This window comes from Anguilla anguilla, chromosome 9, assembly GCF_013347855.1.
Source record: "Anguilla anguilla isolate fAngAng1 chromosome 9, fAngAng1.pri, whole genome shotgun sequence".
Classification (NCBI taxonomy): Eukaryota; Metazoa; Chordata; class Actinopteri; order Anguilliformes; family Anguillidae; genus Anguilla; species Anguilla anguilla.
This window is the reverse complement of record NC_049209.1, coordinates 38489251-38512588: the sequence shown is the minus strand read 5'-3', so window position 1 is coordinate 38512588 and position 23338 is coordinate 38489251. Positions and strand designations below refer to the sequence as shown.

Below are 23338 nucleotides of genomic sequence, written 5' to 3'. Positions count from 1 at the left end.
TTAAAGAAAACAACCATTATTTTCTGACAAGTTAGGTATTCACATGTTGTGATTTGAGTAGCATTTATGACATTTATGTGAAAAATAAACCGGCAAATTTGCTTTCTGAAAAATCGCCAAAACAGGTTTGGCATCCCTATTAGGGTCTTACATGAGTTTTATTTTGCAATCTGTTATAATAAGAGAGTTACCGGATCCATAAAAATATTTGAATGGCTTCTATGCTGATACCAGCCAAATATCAGCTGGTATTAGGGCTTTATTTTTCCCAAATACTAATATAATGTTATCTTCAAATCACAGAGCTAAGAATTCATCTTAAGATAGCGAATCACCCCAAAATGAAAAGCAACATGACATCAAGTATAATGCAGAATGATGTAAGCTGTCCTTATGAGGAAACACTGCTACCCCCTCCTATCAAAACCCAGCAAGCATTTCCCTATGGCCTGGCAGAACCTCTACCACAGAGGTAAATGCATCAACTGAAACCCTAAACCACCATATGGCCATTTACATAACCAAAAAAAAATGGGCCATTTCATTTGCGAAATATGTCAATGTCAGGGTTAGACTACCAGAAAATTGTGTATGTCAGTCAAAATTGTGTTTAAGGATGGGTAGTGAGGAAATCTCAACATAGGGTAACCTTGGATATCAATCTTGCCTACATCAAGCTACAAGATGATAGTTTATTCTGTCAATATAGCGGGGCTGCGAAATAGGCTTCTTTTTCACCATGGGCATTTCTATCATGATTTCTCGTTCTTTAGGCCTATTAGATAGGTGTGCAAGGCCGGTCCACGAATAGCCTGACAATGGTGGGACCTATAGGTAAACTACTGCCTGGATTACCAAAGATGGCTGATGGATTATGAAAATTTACAAGCATGTAGGCGCATCTAAAAATTGATGGTATTCATTTATACTTGTTTAAAGTGAGCTGTGAAAGGCTAGCATTAGCTAGCGTTAAAGTTTGTGGTTAGCTTCATGCACAAATGGTTGGCTCATTTAAGTGACTATGGAAAAAACCTATGGTTACAATTTGCAACAGCCCTATGGGAAATTGATACAAAAATTAGTTAAAAAAATTAATAAAACAAAACTGCATGTGTGACAGACTGTCAGTGTAATTGATGTACATCCCTGCGCTACGATGCTATGCATGAACTAGCTAGCTAATTTATTAAATGAACAGTTTCCACAACCTACAAATGACAGCAGCAACCATTACACTGTGCAAAAAGGACATGTCATGTTGGCCAATCACAGGAAAAACTATGGGCCGTCTAAAAAGTGCAGTTTTGAGAAGGTTTCCCTTCTAGTTCTTATACAGTTCATAGGGTGGAATAAACATATATGAAGCTACTAGAGGGCTGCATCATCAGCTGCAGGGGATACAGCTGAGAGAGGGCTAGAGGACATAGTGACATCACTAGAGTCAGCATTCCACTATTGATTTAAATGGGATTTTGTTTGGGATATATAAAGTAGGTACTGTAAAAACTGTAGGAGGAGATGGGACTCAAAAAACTGTCCAGAATTAAATAACTAGGAAAGGTTAACATTACCTGAAGAAAATAAGTTTACTTACTTAGTTTAAACAATTTTAACTGCTAGTTGTGCTATGATATCAGTATATCATTTTTATTTTATTGTGTATTAGGGTGTTGCTAGTGCATTCTTAGGTGGTAGCTATGGTGTCTTTGATTGATTGATTTTTATTTTTTTTCATTGGATGTCATGCATCATAAAATGCCCAGCCTGCATGGGCTTATAAGACACCATTATTTTAAAATAAAAACAAATCAAAGATATACACAATCCAAGAGTCACTGATCTCTCTCTCTTGGCTCTTCCCCTTAGGGGTCGCCACAGCGGTTCATCCGAGCCGCATATTTGATTTGGCATATGTTTTACGCCAGATGCCCTTCTTGACGCAACCCTCCCATTTATCCAGGCTTAGGACCGGCACTGGCACTGTGAATGCAGCCTCAGTAGCTGGGTTGGAGCATTGGCCGGGAAACGAACCCGGGCCTCCAGTGTGGCAGGCGAGAGCTCTACCACTTAGCCAACAATGCTCCCCAAGAGGCACTGATATAAATTATAAATAATAACAACAGTATAATACAGGAAACAAAGTTACCTGATTAGAAAATAACAGAAGGGAGATAAAGGGTCATTCTTGGGCGTGACACAGTGCAGGCATGACACAATGCATTGACCCACACAAAACAGACACACACACATACACACTCTGTTGCAGCCTGGGCAGCCGTACACCCTCCAGTGACATAAACACAGACATCTACTTTACTATTTATACATAGAGCTGTGCTTGCCATTTCTTCCAGTCCTTTTTAAAGCTGGCCTTCTTAAATACTTTGTTATTGAATAACCATTGTAATTTCTCACCACCATCAGTCCAGAATAATTTAGGTTTTTGTTTTCTGCATTACCTTAAGCAAAGGAGTCCTTAGGTCACCATACAGTGCACAGTAAAACAAAGTGAAATTAATTTTCAGCATCTTTTAAATCACACACAGTGCATACCCTATACTCTTCAGGCACAGCAGCATACTTCAATGGGACTGCTATTGTTGGGATATTAAAGCATTAAAGTCATGGTTTACAATTTCATCAATAATAATCCAGTTTAACAACAGATTATTGTCTTTTTAAAGCTTTGTTCAACAAACAATGACCTAAAACTTATATAGCCATGACAGGCTTTTAGAACAAGGTAAACAGATCAACAAGTCAAATCGAGTTTTAAACATAGGCAAATGTTTTAGAAATCAAAACATATTTACTCATCCTTATTCTGAACTGCATTGTATAAACTTCATGAACCCTACCACCACCCTTACCTGACAGTCAAATTCAATTATAAGATGAAAAAATGCTTTTATAATTTCAAAAAATAGTTTTGCATCTTCATTATGAACTATGGTATGCTATGAACGTCTAATAAAATAAAAAACTACAGAATGTAAGGCTAACATGTTTTGTTGATTTTTTTATGTTTATACTTTTTGAAGCCCCACTTTACCTGTATGTTTGATTTGCATAAGCTTGGACAAATTAAAGAAAAAAATCAAAAAAGCTTCCCTGGGCAGAATACATCTTCAGCTATTTTGCTCTTACTCAAACTTCCCCAAGTTGTATTTTGTGAAGACCAACTGCACAGGAGCTTGGAGCAGTCTAGAGCGATGGAGAGACACAACATCCCCTGCTATGCTTGGAGGGAACACTAGTTGCAGGGCAGGTCATATTTTAGAGCCACATGAGCCTGTACTGAGTGTGTCATTAGCCAACAACCTGTGTCTATAATGTTTTAACTCTAGAAAGGCCACATTTTTCACTGATGTCCAGCAGCGTCAGACGTATCCAGCATTTCTGCACCAGCAACAACCTAATTTCATAAAGATTATGAAATCATATTGCAAAAATATTTTCTTGAAATAAAGGAAAGAACTGAATCAATTGCAATGTTTGCATTTCTAAATTAAAGCTGTTTTTTATATAGGCTGAGGCAAAATGTGAAGAAGCATATTATAGGAACACTGAGAAAAGTGCAAAAATGTGCATGACAAAACACGAAAAAGTAGTTAAACAAATACAAAGTGCAATTTTATATATATATAAGTAATTTCTTTGGTCAAAACAAATTCAATTTCTCCCTTCCTTCTCCTTGGAGTGCACTTTTACATAGCCTACACACTGTCACTGTCCTGTTATCAATTCCACAGAAAAAGCGCTGTATTCTTTGATGTTTGCTCGGACTGTATGTGCACTAATCAATTACATTTCACACAGTTCTCATGTAACTGCTCCATTCAACTCATTCAGTTTCAGTTTCAGTGAAGACCTGAAAATATGTTGGTGGTGGTATCTGCACCAACATATTTCTAAGCCTATCGTTTATATAACTACAGCATCCACAATTATTCATCCCCACCCTGAAGGCTTAATCAAATTCATTGCACAATTGCAGTGAATGAATTTTGTGTGACTATATGTGTGAAATTAATTTAGGGGGGGGGGGGGGGGGGGCTTGTGAAGAAAATGGCCAAAACTGCCTATATTTCTATACTCTATTTTTGTTTTTATTTATTTTTTAAACGCAGTTATTTTAAGCCAAAATATTTAGGAAAGTCATGGAAGGAGGAGGATATATAGCATTTACAACGTTGGAGTAATTTTAATTTTGAAGTCCCCAAAGATGATGGCATCGCTCTGGCCTATGTAGTTGTTGTAATGTGAGCATTATAAAAATGAGTTCATATTAATTACGATAATGATAATATAGCCATGCTCCCACTAGGCGTATCTGTTTGATTAGGGATGCTGTTTTTGGGAGTTTTCCGGGTTGTGGGTTTTTACTTCCGGTCTACCGGGCTGTGTTGGGAGAGCTCCTCCGCCCTACAACATGAGCAGTGTAAGCCTCTGTATGTAAATATTGCTTTTGGCCATTTTCAAATAAAGTTGATCCTTGGACAAGAAGTTGTTGAGTGGTCTTTTTCAAAGTAGAAATTACCACAGTAGTGTTAAGAGAAACTCTCACTTGCTGTCTCTCTGCAGGTGTGTGTGTCTAATTGAGAAACTTGGTGCTTGACTTCTGAGGAGTTGCACGAAAGAGGTGGGGAAAAAGATCCAAATTTTCATATTACGAAAGTTAGAGTGTTGAAGAAGTCACTCAATAGAATAAACAACATTTTTAGGGTCACTAAATACTTATAATTTGTCAGCAAAGTCGGCTTGTTTTAGTGATTCTTACAGCCGGGTTTTGGAGGCGTGATGGGGGTGCAGTTTAATTAGCATGTTTGATTTTGTTGGCTATTGTCACTTTGTTTCGGTCAAGCCACCGCCCATAAATAAAGCCGTGTGGTAGTAGCCTATGTTTGCTTACTGTGTGAGGTTGCTAAAATGGCGGACGCTCAATCAGTAGGTGAGAGTATAAGCTTTCTAACGATGTATAACATGTCTAATTTTGCTTTTGGAATAGCGTTTTATAGGTTAGCGTAACCGAACATTTTCTTACCATGGCATTCGCTCTATATACGGTAGCATTAAAAGACGTTGCACCTAACGAAACGTTGTCAACGATTTTTCGTAATTCCTTGGAAAATACCATTATTATTGAGGACTTCTGGGCATAGCTAAGCCATATGTTTGCTGATAGACCTATCTGACATCGTTTTCTGGAGCAAAACAGTAGCGGATAGAACTGTCATTGATTTACTGTCTCTGTCTCCATCTACTGAACATAGATAAGATTTCATCATTGCTATGTAATTATTACTGCTCAAAATATTTCGGTTATATACGTTATTTTAGAAATTGAGTGTCTTTAAATAGGTTAGTGGTATTATGTAATGTGGATATTTCACACTGTAATGTAAGCGTTAGTTAGTAGTGTAATAGTTTTTGTGACGCATACAACAGTGATGAGGAGAGTGTTGAAACATTGCCAAAACGTGGTGGACGGCTGGACAATTTTTTCATATCGTCCCATTCCCATACAAGAAAACATAGGAGTGTACAGAGTATAACAATACATACAAGAGTTAATTATTACACATTTAGGTACTGTGCAGCATTGTGTGACTATATTTTTGCATTATGTTTAAATTATATCTAAGTTTCATCTTAAACCTTCATAAGGGGCTCATATGCTTTACAATGGACAAAAAGCATTATATTCCTTTTTGGAGAGATTTTGGATTTGTTTCTGGACCCTTAGCTATTTTAGACCAGTGTTAATAATTTAGACATTCTGGGTAGATTTGGAGATGCTGGGTACACTGCTTAGTTTTTGCTTCATAGATCTTTAGTAGTTCTACATATCCACCCTTAGATTTTATGAACTTGTGGTCAAGAAGTTTTTGATCCAGGACATGTATACTTCAACCCACAATCTCCCAGTATTTCATTGCGAACTAAAAAAGGAGCAAATTCATTTTAGATTTTTTGCCTTGACCATTGCATTTGTGGCACTTTATTTCTTACAAAATTAGGCATATAAAGTAATCTAAGCTAGTATTATAAATAGTACAAATGTATTGCTTCATTTAAGACATTTTTCTAGTCTCTGTGGTGTTCACATCTGGAGTTATAAAGCTTTAAATAGGGTAACCCCTAAATGGGCAAGCATTGACAGGTACTCTAGTGGGGGAGTGGTTGGGGTGGAGTTAACTAGCTATTGTTCCCACCCATTATCTCCCTGTGAGAAGTGTGAAAAGTTCAAGATCTTTCAAGGGGATTTTCTCTGCTACTTGATTTTAGGAGTAAAAACATTCAAATAAGCATATCTTCTTCAACTATTTTTAGATTTAAATGTATGGCACATCATTTGAAAGCTTATAATCTGCACTTTCATAATCTGTAAAAAAAAAACTGAAAAATGACCTTGCTCTACTTGAGGACCAAAACACCAGCACCTGTCACATATGATCTAAGGTTTGGTTTAGTCCATATGTCACTAGGCCACTTCTCACTATTCAGCCTACCCCTCTCCCTGCAGAATTAGCCAATAGACTAATCCCTTCTTCAAAAGATATATATTCATACAATGTTAAACCCAAGTATTTATAATGATTAGTTAGCTCCAGAGGCAACACTCCAAATTAAAAACTCTGCAGCATTTGTGCAGTCCCCTTTTATCTGAAATGCATAATTTGGGTTTTGCTTGGTTGATCCTAAGTCTTCATTTGGAACAGCACTTGTTGGAAATATCAAGTATTTTCTGCTTCAGAATCAGACAGCCAACAATTATGTCAGCAACTTTAACACGGGGGACCTGATCTGCTGGGCTAGCTCATTCACAAAAATTGCAAAGAGGCTGGGTGAAAGCATATATCACCCAGTTTCACTCTAGTGGGTGTCGGGAACCAGCCAGTTGTCAGCTCATTCATTTTTGCACAAACTACAGGGCAATGGTATATGCTTTGGTTACTTCATAAAAATTTACCATCAATGCCAACCAGAAGAGCAGATCCCTATTAACCAGGGGTGGACAGTAACGAAGTACATTTACTTGAGTACTGTACTTAAGTACATTTTTTGAGTATCTGTACTTTACTTGAGTATTTATTTTTTTGGAAACTTATGACTTTTACTCCACTATATTTGAAAGATAAATATTGTACTTTTGACTCCACTACATTTCTATGAAGGTTGTCGTTACTCGTTACTTTGAAGCATAGCTTTGAAATCAGCAGTTTAATCTTTTTTTTATTTTATAAAAACTTGCTGTTGGTCAAGTTCAAAGTGCTTGCTTGTTTCACCAGTGACGGTAATGATGGCGACGGCAGAAGATAAGGATGATTCTTTGCCACCAGAGCACCCATGGCCATATCTCAAGTCGATGTTTGAGATTTGTGAAATTCAAAAACATTGATATTGTTTTAAATGTTTGCTCTGCTTACCGCGCACGAACTACATCGCTGCATTCAAAAACTCGCCGTCCAAAATGAAAAAGCATGTCGAGCAGGGGTTAAATTGGGGTTGGACGCGGGTGGACGGTGTCCACCCACCTTTGGTAAATAAATAAATAATTTTGACCAGCAGTTTTACAAATGACTGTGACAATCCAGTTTTCATAGGCTCCAGTACATGTGTTCCCTCTAGCCAGTTACTCGCTCAACCAATCAAAAATCAGAAGAAAAAAAACTCAGGAGGAACAGTCGTTTATATAGACAGGCACAGAAAGAAAAATATCGTTGATTGTTTTGATTGTTTGGAAGCGGGCACGGTAGGTAATTTCATTACCATGTAATTTCTTCTATGCAACATTTTAAAGAGACATGAATAAACAGCCCCCACGAACGCCGGCTATTATTAACGGCAACTTTGATTGCTTGAGCAAAATCAGCAGGTTGCTGGTCAGCAGCTAAGCTAGGATTGAGTATTTCCCACATAGCCTACATAACGTTTTAAGATGTGTTGACAACCCTCAAACTCATTTCTTAAAGTTCCTTTCATGGTGTCATCCTTACATAAAAAAATTTCTTTTCAACTCTTCTTATATCTGTCCATAATACTTTCAACTCATTATTCCGGTATTATTTAAATTTTACTGGTGCTTAAAACCTTTGTTTAAAGGTTGAGAATGCTTATCAATCTTTTTCTAGAGCATGTTACAAAATGCCTCATAGCAGAGGTCTACTTCTTCAGAGGGCAAGCTTCTACATGTATTATTAGTAAAGTAGTCCAACACATCTCAGATGAAAGAGAATTATCAGGGAACATTCTAGGTCACCTTGATTGAACAAACCCCCTCAGGGGTTGAGAGGGAGAAAACCTCATTACTGACCACATGTCTCCCTTTACATTTCAAATATAAACATAGCTGCACGCAGCATTGCCAGGGGCCAAACACCAGGGTGAACTGCAGAGCATTGAGCAAATTTGTGCTTTTCTGCAATGTCTAGAAAAATATAAATAAAGTTTTGTAATAATTTTGTTGCGTTCATACCAGTTGTGTGGCTGGGATGTAGCTGTAGCCTGCATTTACTCCAACTTACGGTGATAGCGTTTATAGAGAATAATTCCCATCCACAGGTTGGTTTAAGATAGAGAAGTGAAGTTGTGACAGTGATGCTATGAATAACTTATTCAAAATTGTTTTTACACATTCATAATCAGGACCATAATATGAACCACTGCCCAAACAGTGCTGTCCTGATGGGAGGAGTTTTTTTTAATGACATTCTGAATAATATCGCTTCATGTTTACAAAAGTTAACCTGCATAGAAAGTGAAAGCAAATCATCTAACAGTTTTTTGCAGTAAGTGTTTCAGTTACATGCTCCCCTTGAAATTAAGTTGTTTCCAAGCTAATCAGCCACTGGGAAATCAATTAATGTCTTTTAAAATCTGGTCATCTTTATATGCAACTGTTTTATGAAATGTCATAGTGTGAATGAATGAATATGGAAGTAAAGTAAATTTTGATGTTTTGGTGTATTCCAGGTGTCAGGGATGAACAATCTGCAAGACCATTATACAGTAGAAAACAGAATATAGCTATACAGTGGGGTGCAAAAATTTGGGCACCCCTGAGTTAAATGTCTGTTACAGTTAATCTCTGAGTGATCAAAAGCAAACCTGAACGCTAAATGGTACAACATTAAATATGAGACCTTTCTGCAAATTTTAAAGCAAGACAGATTTTATTTTCATTTTTTACTGTTTTTAAATGATGAAAAAGGAAAAAGGACCCTGTGCAAAGGTTTGGGAACCGTTTTGAATTATTCTATTCTTATTCTGTACTTTTTAAAAAGATTATTACTAAGGCCCCGACCCAGGTGATTTATTGTTGCCTGCGTTTCCACCGCAGTCTAAAGTCCCATGAAGATTAGGCAAATTAGCCCACTGACGTATGAAAAAGCGACGTTGTCGTCAGTCCATCTGTCCCATGATTTCTTCTGTAACCCCATACTACCACCAAAGTAGCCTACATTATTTTCTAATAACCAGGACAGCCCGGAGGGGTTTATTCCACTTATATACAACGGGTTACCAACAATGACTATATATGGTTACTTTTGTATTTATTGATTTTTATCGATTTAATCACCTGAAATTGAAATATTCTTCCGCAGCCGTTTGGGCATATTTTACCGTTGTCAAGCAAAACTGTCGTTGGCAGTTGAACTTGGATCGTCGTTATGCAACAAATAGGATATAACAGGCGAATAGTCAGATTGTAACTGTTTTATATATCCTCTCAAACACATTCATTATGTTATGCGAACATTCACTTTCATGTCTTGACATCCGAGAATGCATTCACATTCCACAAAAAAACTCCAAAAAACTGGCAACAACAGCAGAAAACATGCACACGTTGAATTGATTACTTTCTCATCGTCAATTCCATATAGGCTAATCGCAAAATGACAAGAATAGAACGAAAACTCTGACTTGCGTGAAAATTTAAATTAGCAGTGGTACAGCCACCGTTTGCTTTCCTGCTAGCCGAGCAGCGAAGTGTGCCCTCCAGATGTGAACCATGCACCATAAATTAGTCCATAGTCTTCCTGGTCTTTTTGTGGAATTGAAGAATCGCAGAGTAAAATTACGGCAGTCTGAAAAAGCAAAAGGGACGATTACTAGAATTAACCTGTTATTTTACCCTGACAAAAAGTGCGGAAGGTGATTTCCAGTTTGCTTTTACTGTATCACCAATGTAAATTACGCAGACCTACCGCATACCTCACATAACTGTATCAAACATTTTGAGTCTATATTACAACGGGCTAACAAAGAAAATCCGGAAGAAAATATTCAGCAACCGAATTAATCCGTTTGAATGTTTTGGTACGTAATATGCTGTCCCAGCATGAATGCTTAGCATTTTATAAAACGAATACAAAAGCAAGAAAAGAACAGAAGAGCACATGTTATAATTCCAAGACGTTGGCAAGCTATAACCAAAAGTAGGCTACTGCGCCGCATAACATACAAGTTTGATTTCAAGTTATTATGAAAATAAATTGGTTTGCGGCTGCAGATTTTTAAAAATGGTGGTTAGAATAAAACATTGCAAGTAGTCAACCAATCAGAAATTTTCAGCGCTTGCGCCCCACCCCAAAGGTTCCAGTACTTTTGGAAAGTACTACCCCCCGAGCAGGAACTTTTTTGGGGGTAAAATAAAGTCCCCGGAACTTCCTAGTTCCGGGGTAAAGTTCCTGCGGTGGAAACGCGGCTATTGTTTAAAACTACCTATTTCTACTGTTAGAAACATCATAAAATGGAACAGTTGAAGTCAAGGCAAGGCCTGGAAGACCAAGAAAAATTTCAGATAGAATGGCCTGAAACCAGGTTGGAAATGCTCAGCACAACCCGCACATCACTGCAAAAGAGCTGCAAAAAAATAACTTACACAGATATAGCTGTTCACAGGACAACAATACAACATACTTTAAACAACAAAGACCTACATGGCAGAGTTGCTAGAAAGAAGCCTTCCTTACGACCTCAACACAAAATTAAGCGTCTGAAGTATGCAAAAGAAAACCTTGAGAAGCACCTTTTGGAAGAATGTGCTTTGGACTGACAAAACTAAAATTGAACTTTTTGACCACAATCAAAGAAGGTAGGTTTGGAGAAAAAAGGTTGAAGCATTTGTAGAGAAGAACACTTTGCCAACTGCTAAGCATTGTAAAGGGGAGTCAAACTGGGACCCAGAAAAGGCTGACATTTGAACGAGCCTGGGGGCTGGGACTCATCCTATACTTCAAAGGACCCGAGAGCCTTGTGATAAAACAATAGGTTACTCGGACTCCCTCTAGATGAGCATGCCGTTGGCTCTCTGGAATGTTGCCATCTGGACAAGACTGAGATAAGGGGAAGTGGACTATTTGTCTATGGTTGTGTGAGCAGGCCTTTGGCTCTCTGGAATGTTGCCATCTGGACAAGACTGAGATAAGGGGAACTAGTCTCTTTGTCTGTGGTTGTGGGTGTGTGTGTTTTGGGGCCATTAAGGGTGAAAAGATCATCAGGTCTCTGGCAAAATGGTGGGGCAACTACTCTTGACAGTACCCTTATGTGGGCCCCTCTGTCATTACACTTTTTATTTCTTTCCTGGATCTGGACTCTAAACCGTCTGTTTATAATATTGACAAACCCCGTAAAACCTTATAAACCGTGCACATGTTTTCATTATATTGCTGTATTATATCTTATGTAGTAATAACATGGATTGCATGTAAAATGGTTCAACAAAAGGGTATTTTCATGACAACTGCACCATAATATTACATCCCTTTAACATGTTTGGTGTGGACGTATTCAGAAATTGAATGAAATGTTTCATACCAAATAAAATTTAATAAAGCATAGTTTCAGAAACTCAGGGAAAAACTATCACAATGGAATGTCCTCTCTGGTAATCATTTCTTTTTCCCATCCCCCCCACTAATTGTTTTTACAACAGCCTCCAAACGGTGGGGGCCTAAATTCCAGATTTTACCATTCGTCCAGGTTAATTTATGGCAATGCCGCCTGGATCAAACGCGTGATTTGGCTTAAAAGGAAGGGAGACAATCCTGTCGGGGAAGATTGTAATCGACTTCCTACGCTGCGCATACTCTGTGTTCCATGTGTAGCTGAACAGGCTGGGTAAGAACTTTTTACTCTGTATATATGTTCTAGAAGTTTCGTATTTTATAACTGATTGTGAATTCTAAGCTAATGAACTACCTGCCTGTTAATAAATTCTTCTTATTTTTAACTTGCATGGTCTTCATGACTCTAATCCATTTTATATTCTTTTCAGCCGAAATTCTGACTAAATACTCAAGGGGACAATTCTGACTAAGACCCACTGATCAGGGGTCTAGTACAGCGAAAGTCTTTAGTGAGGTCCTCAAGTGCCCGCTAACGGGATTGGTGTTGTATTGGTTCTGGAGTTTTTGGCTTAAGAGGACCCTTGGGCGTTATATGTTGGTTCTTGTCAAATTCGCCTTAAGGAGCCCGATAAATGCGCACTGTCCTGGGCTCATAACTGTCTACGCAAAAATGAATGCATGTATTATGGTGGTCAGCCTTCTACCCTCTGTAGGCTTCACCGAAATGAGATTTAGCAATATTGCTAATCCCGGGAGCATATATTGAAGAACGATGGCACAAGACAGAGTTGAGTGTAACCACTCCAAGCTCCACGTATAGTTAAAACCAAATTTTAAATTCTAATTTCATTTGGAGTCAGATAATTACGAGAGTAAACCATAGTAACTGTTACGCTTACTTGCTGTGGTCATGGATATATTTGATGTGTTGTTCCGCTCATTTGTGAGTATTCTGATGCTCCCATTGGAATATTGACAGCCCGGCCTCTGATGACGATGATGATGATGTTTAGATTAATGTGCGAGTGATCGCTTTAGATAGGAATAGTGGTGAACTAGGACTGCACAGGGATGATTACCTAATGTTCTCTGTATAAACAACTGTAACCAACAAGATAATAGCGTGGTGCCTCCATCTAATAAGGCTCTGCTAAGAGATCAAACCCAGTGAACTACCTTATTAGAAAATATATATATATATCATAACACTTGTTACATTTCAAACAAATCAGGCCATACAACCCAAGTATGAAGTGATAAATTCTACGGGATTTATTACTCAAGAAATTATTGTAAAATAAAAATAGTATAAAAGTAAATTGGTTTACCTTGACATACCCAATCAGTTGGAATTATTAAATGGCTTTGTTAGATTTACAAGTTACTCATTTACAAATCAACACTTTGCATTTAACCACAATGAAATTAGATACACCTTCGTCTGTACCTTTAAAATGAAAATTACCATGTAATCACATAGTTTACCTGCAGGAAAAACAGCATCTTATTTAACGTAATATGCACACGTTCTTAACTTCAATTATGTACAATAACACTTTACATTCGCAAAAAGAATGTTAACAATATCAGTCCCGGACAGTATCCAGCCTCTAACAGACCAGAGTTGAACAACACGTGACCCAATTGTAGGATGTAGCTGAAACTAATTGTTACTGGCACCAGTGCTAAAACTGATGAGTCGCCAGCACAGTGCATTCACTCCCGTTACCGGTAAAAAAAATCAACTGTGTCTCCATTGAGTATTTTAGTAGAGTCCAGCACAACACCAGTAATTGAGACAAATCTCTTTTCTTTTCCAGAAACAAAGTTAACGTCTCGACTCTCCTTTAGGAAGTTACGCACGACCCGGTATCCTTGGGAAACATACACAAGGTCCACGTCTTGTGATGAACTCCTTGAATCGCTGACGATTTCCTCTCGGTCAATGAATGACGCTGAACAACGTTAGCGTTTGTAGAAATCAAGTTCGAAAAGTATAAATGCAGTTATACACACTAGCTATGACATTTCCCAGTCCCGGAATGTAGCTAAACACTTTTCACACTGCTCAAATGAAATGTTAGCTCACAAAACCGCGTCTAGAACACTTTGTTCAGTTCAAGCCTATCCAGCGATCTTTTTCCTCTCCTTTGTGTGTTCTGAAGGTTTTTCTTCACACTTGGGGATGATAATATCATTAAATATCTGAATAAACTGAAATAATAAACACTTGTTGCAGCAGTCCGCTGTTAACAACGTGGGAGCTCATGGTTGCCACCTCTCCGGAGCATACGTCTGTCCCATACCATTCACAACATAGACATATATACATGTCTATGATTCACAATCCCAAACTCGACTAACTTCCGTTGCATGATCAATATAAAACCCAGGCTGCGTCCGAATACATCAGACCGGCAATACATCAAGCAGAGTAGCCTCTCTCATTGCCACGCCCCTTTTGGGGGAAACAATACCGGGTCCCGCGTAGACACCAACAGCTAAACAGAGAAAGTTGAAACATAACTCTATGCTGAAGAGTTGCTGTGTAGTTGGTTGCCCTAACAATAAATCTAAATTTGATTTTTTCCCCTGCCATGTCCTAAAAAACATCCCGATAGAAGAGCTTTATTGCTCCAAGCCATACGAAGGGAAGACAATGGGAACCTATGGGACCCTGCATCTCCACACACTTATGTGTGTGGAGAACATTTCATATCAGGTAAGAGCTAACTTAGCTAACGCAATGTCTGATTAACAGTTATATGCTATGGCCAGATAGCTAGCTATAAATACTATCCCTGTGTTTAGATAACTGAAAGCCCATCGCTACGTTAGGCTAACACGTTAATGCTAACCTTAACTAACTTTGATGTATCATGATTTCAGGGTTCCAAAGAAATGACAGGCTTCATCCTGATTACGTGCCCACCATTTTTCCCCACTGAAGACAGACCCTTTCCGTTCAAAGAAAACTCAGCCACTTTCACAGTGCCAGAAAGCGAGCATCCCATGTAGTGCTAACAACCAGAAAGAGTACGAAACTCCGCAAGCAATCAAACGAGGATGGAGGAACTTCCGTTTGTGAGTCAAGTGCCCCTGCTTTGTTTCAAGGTCCTGTTTGTGAGCCAAGTGATTCTGCTTTGTCTGAAGGTCCTCTTCGTAAGCTAAGTGCTTCTGCTTTGTCTGACTGATCTGACGTCGATGCCCAATGTAATGTTGAAGACAACGCAGTTGTTTTCCAAAGACCCTTGGCAGAGAGTGAGAGGGCTCAGATGATTGCTGCAATGGATAATCTAAGACAAAAGAGAAATGAAGCAAAAGGAGAGGGAGATGCTGCAAAGGATGGGCAAGAGAGTGCCTGAGTGCCAATGCAGTAACAGGGGATGATACTGCATGCAAAGCCATGACTGGGCTCAGCTGGGCAGTTTTTTCGTGCTTGTACAAGTATCTTGTCCAGTACATTAACCCAAGGAGGGTGTTCAAATCACTCAAGACCAGCTTTTGCTGACCTTACTGAAACTGCGCCAGAATCCATCCATGGCCCTCTTGTGCCAAGTTCTGAAAATGGGACACTCTACTGTACAGGACATGTTCACAAGGTGGCTAAACATGATGTATGCCAAGATTACCTTCCTCATCCACTGGTCTGACAGAGAATGTATCTCAACGACTGTACCGCCAGAGATGAAAGCAAAATTTTGTCATCTTACATCAATCATTGACTGCTTTGAGATTCGTATTGAATACTCCAGGACACTAAAGGCAAGGTGAGTACAAAGAAAAATAGAACTGTGAAATGTGCATGTTGCATAGACTTAAACGACAGGTTTAAAAAAAAAAAATTTAAACCCAGGCCCTATTTAAACATTGTCTGGCATGATGTTAACTAATACAGCCCATAATTTAACTGATTGCTTTATTATAGAAAAACTTTGCACTGTGCTGCATCCTCTCACCAGGCTCCAATCCAATAGGACATGCGTTTTAGCCTTCAAAAGCTGTGATACATGTCATTTTAAAAAATTGGAAGTTCCCAGCATAGGCTGTAGTCAGACATGTATTCATATGTTTTACTGAGGAAATGGTCACTATGATGTTGGGGCTAGCTGGAGCAAGGTGTAAGGTGAGGAGTGGCCCCTCCCATAGTGGATGTGTGCGTGAGGTAAAGAGTTTAACAAAATCAGAAAGAGAAAGCAGGCATTGATGAAAATAAAAGGGATGTTCTAATGGCTTTGGACACAGTTGGGATGGAATTATTGACAAAAAGGCAGAGAAGAGCGCATTAATGAGAGGTCTTTTGGCCCCTAAGGTAGGGCATGCTATCCTGTTCTATTTGCTTGTGTGTTGGCCGCTGCACTGCTCATTTGCCAGTGTGCGAAAACGAGTAACCTGTGTTACTTGACCCTTAGGGGCGCAAAGACAAACCATTTTTACTTCCATGAATTTAATATTAACAGCTGTAGCCTAATGTTAGTAGCATAGATGCTTGTCAGCCGCAGCATATATTGCAAGGGCAGGACAGTGGCAGGGAGCCTGTGTGCGCTCATCCACTTTGCAGAATCAAGGTAGCTAATTGTATAAAAATTCATAGCCTCCTGTAAGCTACATTATATAAAGTCAAGAGTAGGTTGTAGTGGGGCCCGCGTTCTTTGTAGGCTACTAACAGTTACCGGTTGGGGCTCAGGCTAGACGGACCGGGCTAATGTATAAGCTATAGCTAGGTCACTTGTGAGAGCACAGTGCTATTGCTAGCTAGCATACTATCTGTAGAGCAGGACTGAAAAGTAAAATATTTCACTGGTACTTTGCTTACCTGGAGACTCGATAAGGTAACAGTAGATGTCCAGGTAGGACACCTCTGGCCATTGAGTGGGGTTATTGCACCAGCTTGATGCTGGGAGACTGAAGGGGCATGACTGAAGACGGATCAAATTAATTTTTTCGATGTATCTTTCGCGTTCTATGGCAGGCAGAGTGGACATATATTTACTCGACATAGTGTCTTTGGGTCATTTATAAACTAATTTAGTTCTGGTTGTTTTCTTTTGCTTTTGTTTGTACTGCTATTTTACATTGAAGTCTATGGCAAGTGTCATTTGTTTTCCTCCAAAAGGGGCGGGGACCTGTTGCAACTGGTAAAGTTTCAGGATGTGCCGGTCTGATGTATCGTCTTTTTTGCTTAGGAAGGTTCCTAACTGAGTGAAATGGCAGCCATGATAAGAGCTGGTTGAATTCTCTAAATACTAAGGAAAGGTGCTTCAATGCTTCCTTTCTTATCTCCTTTAGCATAGGGCACACTGGGCCATCTTTTACGAAAGGAAAGGAGATAATGCCGTCCCACAATTCCTTGCAGCAGCAACATTTAAAACGACGCACCATTCGGTAACCTTGGTAATGGAGTAATATTTTTCACCAGGTTGTCCAGAAAGAGAAACGGATTCTCTTAGCACCGTGGTTGCCTTATGAATCCTCCTTCACATCTTTCCTTGACCTCATGACGTTTTCCATCGAGGTCAAGGAAAAGTGGTTAGGAAAAGACATAGGACGTAATTTTTTAGACTATTCGGACGCAGCCCCAATTCCCATCCCCCCCATCACGTGTGGTACATGGCAATTTGGTTCCTCGATATATTTGTTCCCCAATTAAACTAACTGTGCCAAAAAAGGTACCGTGCTTACTATGGTAATGGATATTGCAATATACTCATCCCACGGTAAATAAAATAATAAAGGGGGTTACACTCAGTGAAGGGGGGTTACATAACTAACAGCATTCCCAAATTTTTGCACAGGGCCCTTTTCCTTTTTTAAAATTATTTTTAAACTGTAAAAAATTAAAATAAAAAGTTATCTTGCTTTAAAAGAAAGAAGAAATCTGTCACGTTTAACTTTGCACCATTTAGAGATCAGGTTAGTGTCTCTTTCCTTAGATATTAATTGTAAAAGGTATTTTGACCAGGGGTGCCTAAATTTTTGCACCCCACTGTATGTTAAGGCTCAGGAACTGCACAATGCAGCTGTGTGTGTGGGAGGTGGGGGAAGTAGGGGGGTTTTATGGCCTCCTTACGGTGCATGTCCACTGCAGCGTCGAAAGCAGCGTGATTTGACGCCTCCCATTCATTTCCTATGGGACAACCGTCAATCTGCCCGGCAATGCACTCTGGTAGTGGCGCGCTGAAGCGACAGGTAGCAGCGCAGAGCAGAGCTCAACTTTATGCAAATGAATCCGTCGAGCGTGTTCCATTGAGCCAATCAGGTGAAAGGCTGTGCTGCTGTTTCTTCAGCCGGCTAGCCAAAATCTTGTTCGGTAAAAAAAAGTTCCGCGCATTTTGAGGATGGAGGAAAAACTGATCATTTCTGTATCTGCATTCCCGGTGTTATACAAGGTATAGAGCAGCTATTACTAGCTTCTTGTTGCGGTCCATTGCGGGTTTACGATATATTGTGATGTTATCTGGATTTAAAATCAGCGGCGAATTATCTGGTTTGCTATACGATAGATAGCTAGCTTGTTAACTTGGCACTAACTCCGCTAGCCCTAACCCAAAAACTTAATTTAAAAAAATTAAGTCAGTTATACTTGGAGAGTAATGTTAATTTTATTCTGGTTATTCCACTCCTTTGCAAGCTTATTAGACAAAGTATATTGTGATGCTCCTATATTTATACATGTTGCATGAACGGGAACACATTTTCAGCAGGACTTCGTAACACCCACCAGCGCCCACCACATATTTTTTTTGACACGCCCCCAAGCAGCCAGGCGACGTGAAGCAACGCATCGACACGCAATGTTTGACGCTGCAGTGGACATGCACCATTACAGCTCCCATCAGAGTGTCAATGTGGCGGAGGGGAGGGGGACTCACAGAGACAGAATTCAGTCTGTATTTGAACTAATTTCGATCAGAGAAATCATTGTGTTTCAGCCAAAATGTATAATAGCAACATATGCTTTGTCATGAACTGCAAACCCTATTCAGATATCATCCATACCAAATCTGGTGTATGCGAACATCTGCAATAATGATTTGAATATTGAAATTTTGAAGTGGTGCTGTAGCACAATTAAAAAATTTTTGTATATAATATGTATATAAACCTAAATATTTTGAGCAGTAACACTTACATATGGACAATGAAATCTTATCTGTGTTCAGTAGATAGAGACAGAGACAGAAAATCAATACTACCGTTCTCCTGTTCTGACAGTCCAGAAAACAGTATATCAGCAAAAATAGCCATGCTGAGAAGTTCTCAAAAATAATATTTTCCAAGAAATGATAAAACTAAGCGCTAAAGTTTCACCAGGTGCAGTGTCTTTAACTGCTACCACATGGGGTTAGAAGATACAGAGATTAATGTTTTTTAAGGGCTGAGAATCTGTGTTCATTGTGGTTATTTCTGTGGGAAACCCTGAAAAGTGCCAAACTCTTGGTGCTGTATAGGTATGGGGCATGCCGCCCCGCAAGGCTTACCTGCCATCCCAATATTATCAACTTCCAATGATACTCGTATGACGTCAGCCCAGCTTAACATGAGCCAACCTTAGGTGACTAATAATAACAAGGGTCGCGCTAGCCCATGACATAGCTAGTGATGTACAGACTGAGGCTCTGTAACGTCAACCCATGTGCCACTAATGGGAACATTGTAAGGTCTTATTTGACTAGAACATTTGTAAAATGTGCCTTTAATTATCAAACTGCATTAAAGTGGTAAAGAAATTACAGCAAGTTCAACATTGTTTTTCTTTTTTGTAGGTACATGTTCCACCTGCAACCTAGCAAGCAGTGATCTTCAGGTACAAGCTAACAGCATAGTCTTGAGGTAGAAACAAGCAAATGTTCCAGGTCAAATGGACTGGGGTCATTGTGGGGAGAGAAAATAAGCATAATATTGATGCCAGAGGGAGCGGCAGGAGTGCACAACCTTAACTTTAAAAAAAGCCATACTGGAGCACATAGTACCCGATTCTGATATGGTATGACATGAACATATTGACTGCTAATCTGATCTATCGGTCGACCTCTGAGTCCTAGTGGCCAGGACACTGGTGTCCTGAGATTTCTCAATTCAGACATTCAGCAGTCCTGCAACCAAACTGAATGGAAACAACAAACACTTTAGGTTTATTAGCGGACAATACACAACAACTATTCCAAAATCTGAGTTCCTAAAGCCACCACTGTCACATATGTCATCTACGTGTCGTCTGCAACTATACCCCCCAAACATGACACACTGGGGTAAATGCCAATTTCAATACCAATAATTTGTATCCTGGCATAGCAACAAGATAAACTCAACAATTTCCAAAAGGTATGCCAATACTGTGGCGAAAAACGGTGCTCACTGAATACTGAAATAAACGAGAAATTTTTGTGGAATCATACCATGTCATTCTACTACATATGCAACTAAATATGGAATACATATACTATTTTACCATTGGTTTTACATGTAAAGATGCCCCTTTTAAGATTCAATGGTCATTCACTGTTGTGAACAATCCATTTCAGAAATCAACAAGCAAATAGAAAGTGGGGGTAGGTAATTAAATTGGGCACATTCAAACCCCACTCACAATTTATACTGGTGTAACTCTGCTCAGTCTGTTAGTTTGATTTATAACTCTTTTATCCAGTATAGGGCAGTACAAGCTTAAGAACGGTGTATTGCTTGTCTCATTAAAAGAATTTTGATTCTTCAAGCCATGCACAACAGCTTGAACTGTTGCTTCATCACAGCGTTGTGCTGTAAACCACAACATTCAGAAATATAGAAGCTTGCAGTAATATACAAGCAATTGTTGAGGAGTAATTATTTTTTTAAGTTTTTGAACATTTTCCAAATTTTGCTTACTCATCAGCATGGCTAAAGCAAATTCTTTGGGGAGTGGGTCAGAAGAGAAGCAAGTATGAAGTCTAGCCAGGATAAATATACGTATTACTACTTGTAACATGTCAATCCTTCATATTGTGTAATATTTTTGATATTATCATATTCACATTGGTTGCAAGAGACAACTGTTAGCCTTGCTACTAATGCTCAAAATTTATGTATTGGGGGCTAAATAACAGGCAAAGCTGTTTGTATAGGAGTGTTTTAGCATACCCTGGCCAATGTCAGCATCGTGTAGTAGCTTGTAGTGGCCAGCTTTGTTATAATTCATACCACTCACAATGAAATTTGAGTGTCTTTCAAGGCCTTTGCTGCTTGGATCCCGAGATATAGCTGCAAACAGCAATCCCGGGGTCCAAGCAGCATAACTGTTTCCAAGCGCAGAGACTCTATGAAGGCGAACACAAACTTTGTGGTTTTGTATTTTATTTCATTAATTTCTGTTATGACTGTAACCTGTCCATGTCAGTAACATTCCTTGTTTAATTTAGTTGAACGTTCATCTTTCGATGAGATTAATACTCGTAAATTAATACATTTCTTAAATTTCATGTGATTGATCCAACAGTTTGCTCTGCCTACCAAAAAATGTGAAAATTTCCCCCTATCGAAATGAGGGGGGTGGGTGGGGTGGAGAAAAGAGAAAATTGTTGTGAAAATCACCCTCAGAATGACCCCTAAGTGTTGATAAAGTGAGACTTGGAAATGTTCATCTTGGTAATGTCTTTGATTTAAAAAACAATAAAAGATATGGCTAATTGTAATTAAATTAAAATCGAAACAGAACTGAACTCCTAAGCTGTCAAACTGTTCCACTATCAAACCTTTGATCTAGATTAGAATACCAGCAAAGTTCTAAGTTGACTAATGTAAAATTGACTATGTGTATAATAATCTATTAAACTCTGTAGATTAAAGAAATGCTAGTTTTAATAGTTGCGAATCTTTCAGAAGACAATGTAAAGATATAAAAATAGGCTATATTAACCTAAATGTATGAACACAAATACCAAAATATTTTGCTCTACATGCAGAGCCAAAAAGGAACATAAAATAATCTCTGTACAACTAATATTAAATTCTTCACAAATGGCCTAAAAATTTCAATTTGAATTGCATGTCGTCCTGTTACTTCAGATGGTGATCAAATGTTCTGTCTCCCTCAAAGTCCCATAACTTTTCACTCCTCACCTCCTTTCCTCCACTCCCCCCACTACCACTGGTCTCCTACCTGGAAGTATGGAGGAAAGGACAGAACGAGCAGGCGTGAAGAGAATTGGGACAGCTTATCTGCTTTTCCATCATGGTAAATGGACTGCATTTTATATAGCGCTTTTATCCAAAGCGCTTTACAATTGATGCCTCTCATTCACCCATTCATACACACACCCACACACTCACACAACATCGGTGAAAGGCTGCCATGCAAGGTACCAGTCAGCTCGTTGGGAGCAATTAGGGGTTAGGTGTCTTGCTCAGGGACACTTCGACACACCCAGGGCGGGGGATCGAACCAATCGCTCTTACCACCTGAGCAAAGCCAACATTGGGATGACAAGTATGCCATCCTGCCAAGTTATGGCTTGCTGATGCGCCATGCCCCATACCTATACAGCACCAAGAGTTCAGTACTTTTCAAGGTTTCCCACAAAAATAACCACAATTACCATAGACTCATGTCAACAGACAGAATTCACAAACAAATATATCCACACAATAAATCCCCAAACTTATGGGGATTTTTTTTTTTTCCTTGTTCTTCTTCCTGCCGATTACATCATCGCAAATGTTTCAGGCCCACAAAGAATACCACCTGAAGCTCAACCTCAACAAGACCGAGCTGCTGTTCATCCCCTACAAGACCTCCCTACTATGGGAGCTCTCAATCACTATCGATGGCACCACAGTGACTGCCTCTCACTCTGCAGAAAACCTGGGAGTGGTCCTAGATGACTGCAGTTCCCACCTTGCAAGCCTGCCAGCCTGTGCCATACAGCCTCAACAGATGATTTAGAATGCTGCCTGACTTGTCTTGAACCTTACTAAGTTCTCTCACATCACCCCCTTGCTGAAAAAGTCACTCCATTAGCTACTAGTATCAGTATCAGGTTCAAATTCCTGACCTTGGCCTACACTGCAGCCAACAGGACAGCCCCCACCTACCTACAGGACATGATTCAATCCAACATGCCAGCTCGACCACTCCAATCTGCTGCAGCAGGGCAATTTGTCACCCAGGTGTCTGGTTCTCACTCATCCCTACCATGTTCCTCTATGAACCACTCAGTCATTGTCCACCTTCCACCATAGTCTGAAGACTAATCTCTTCAGACTGTACCTAGAGTAACTATCACTACTCTGCAGGGAACCCCCAATACATCCCTTGTATCCTTCTATTTTGTTTCTGTAGCACTTCCATGTTATGCATGTACCTCCATCCAGCACTTATGCTGCACTTGTATTGTTATCTTGATTTTGTCACTTGCTGTCTTGTCTCATAGTTTGATTGATCTCTGACCTAGCCTATGCTTACAGTGTGAACTGGACTTAACATGTTCATGGCTATGATTAAC

General features: G+C 39.3%; 1 protein-coding gene across 2 annotated transcripts in view; it reads right to left on the bottom strand.

The window, feature by feature from the left end:
* LOC118235584 (rho GTPase-activating protein 31-like) overlaps positions 1 to 23338 on the bottom strand; it is a 221010-nt gene that overhangs the window by 141232 nt on the left and 56440 nt on the right. The gene's annotated exons all lie outside the window — the stretch shown is intronic.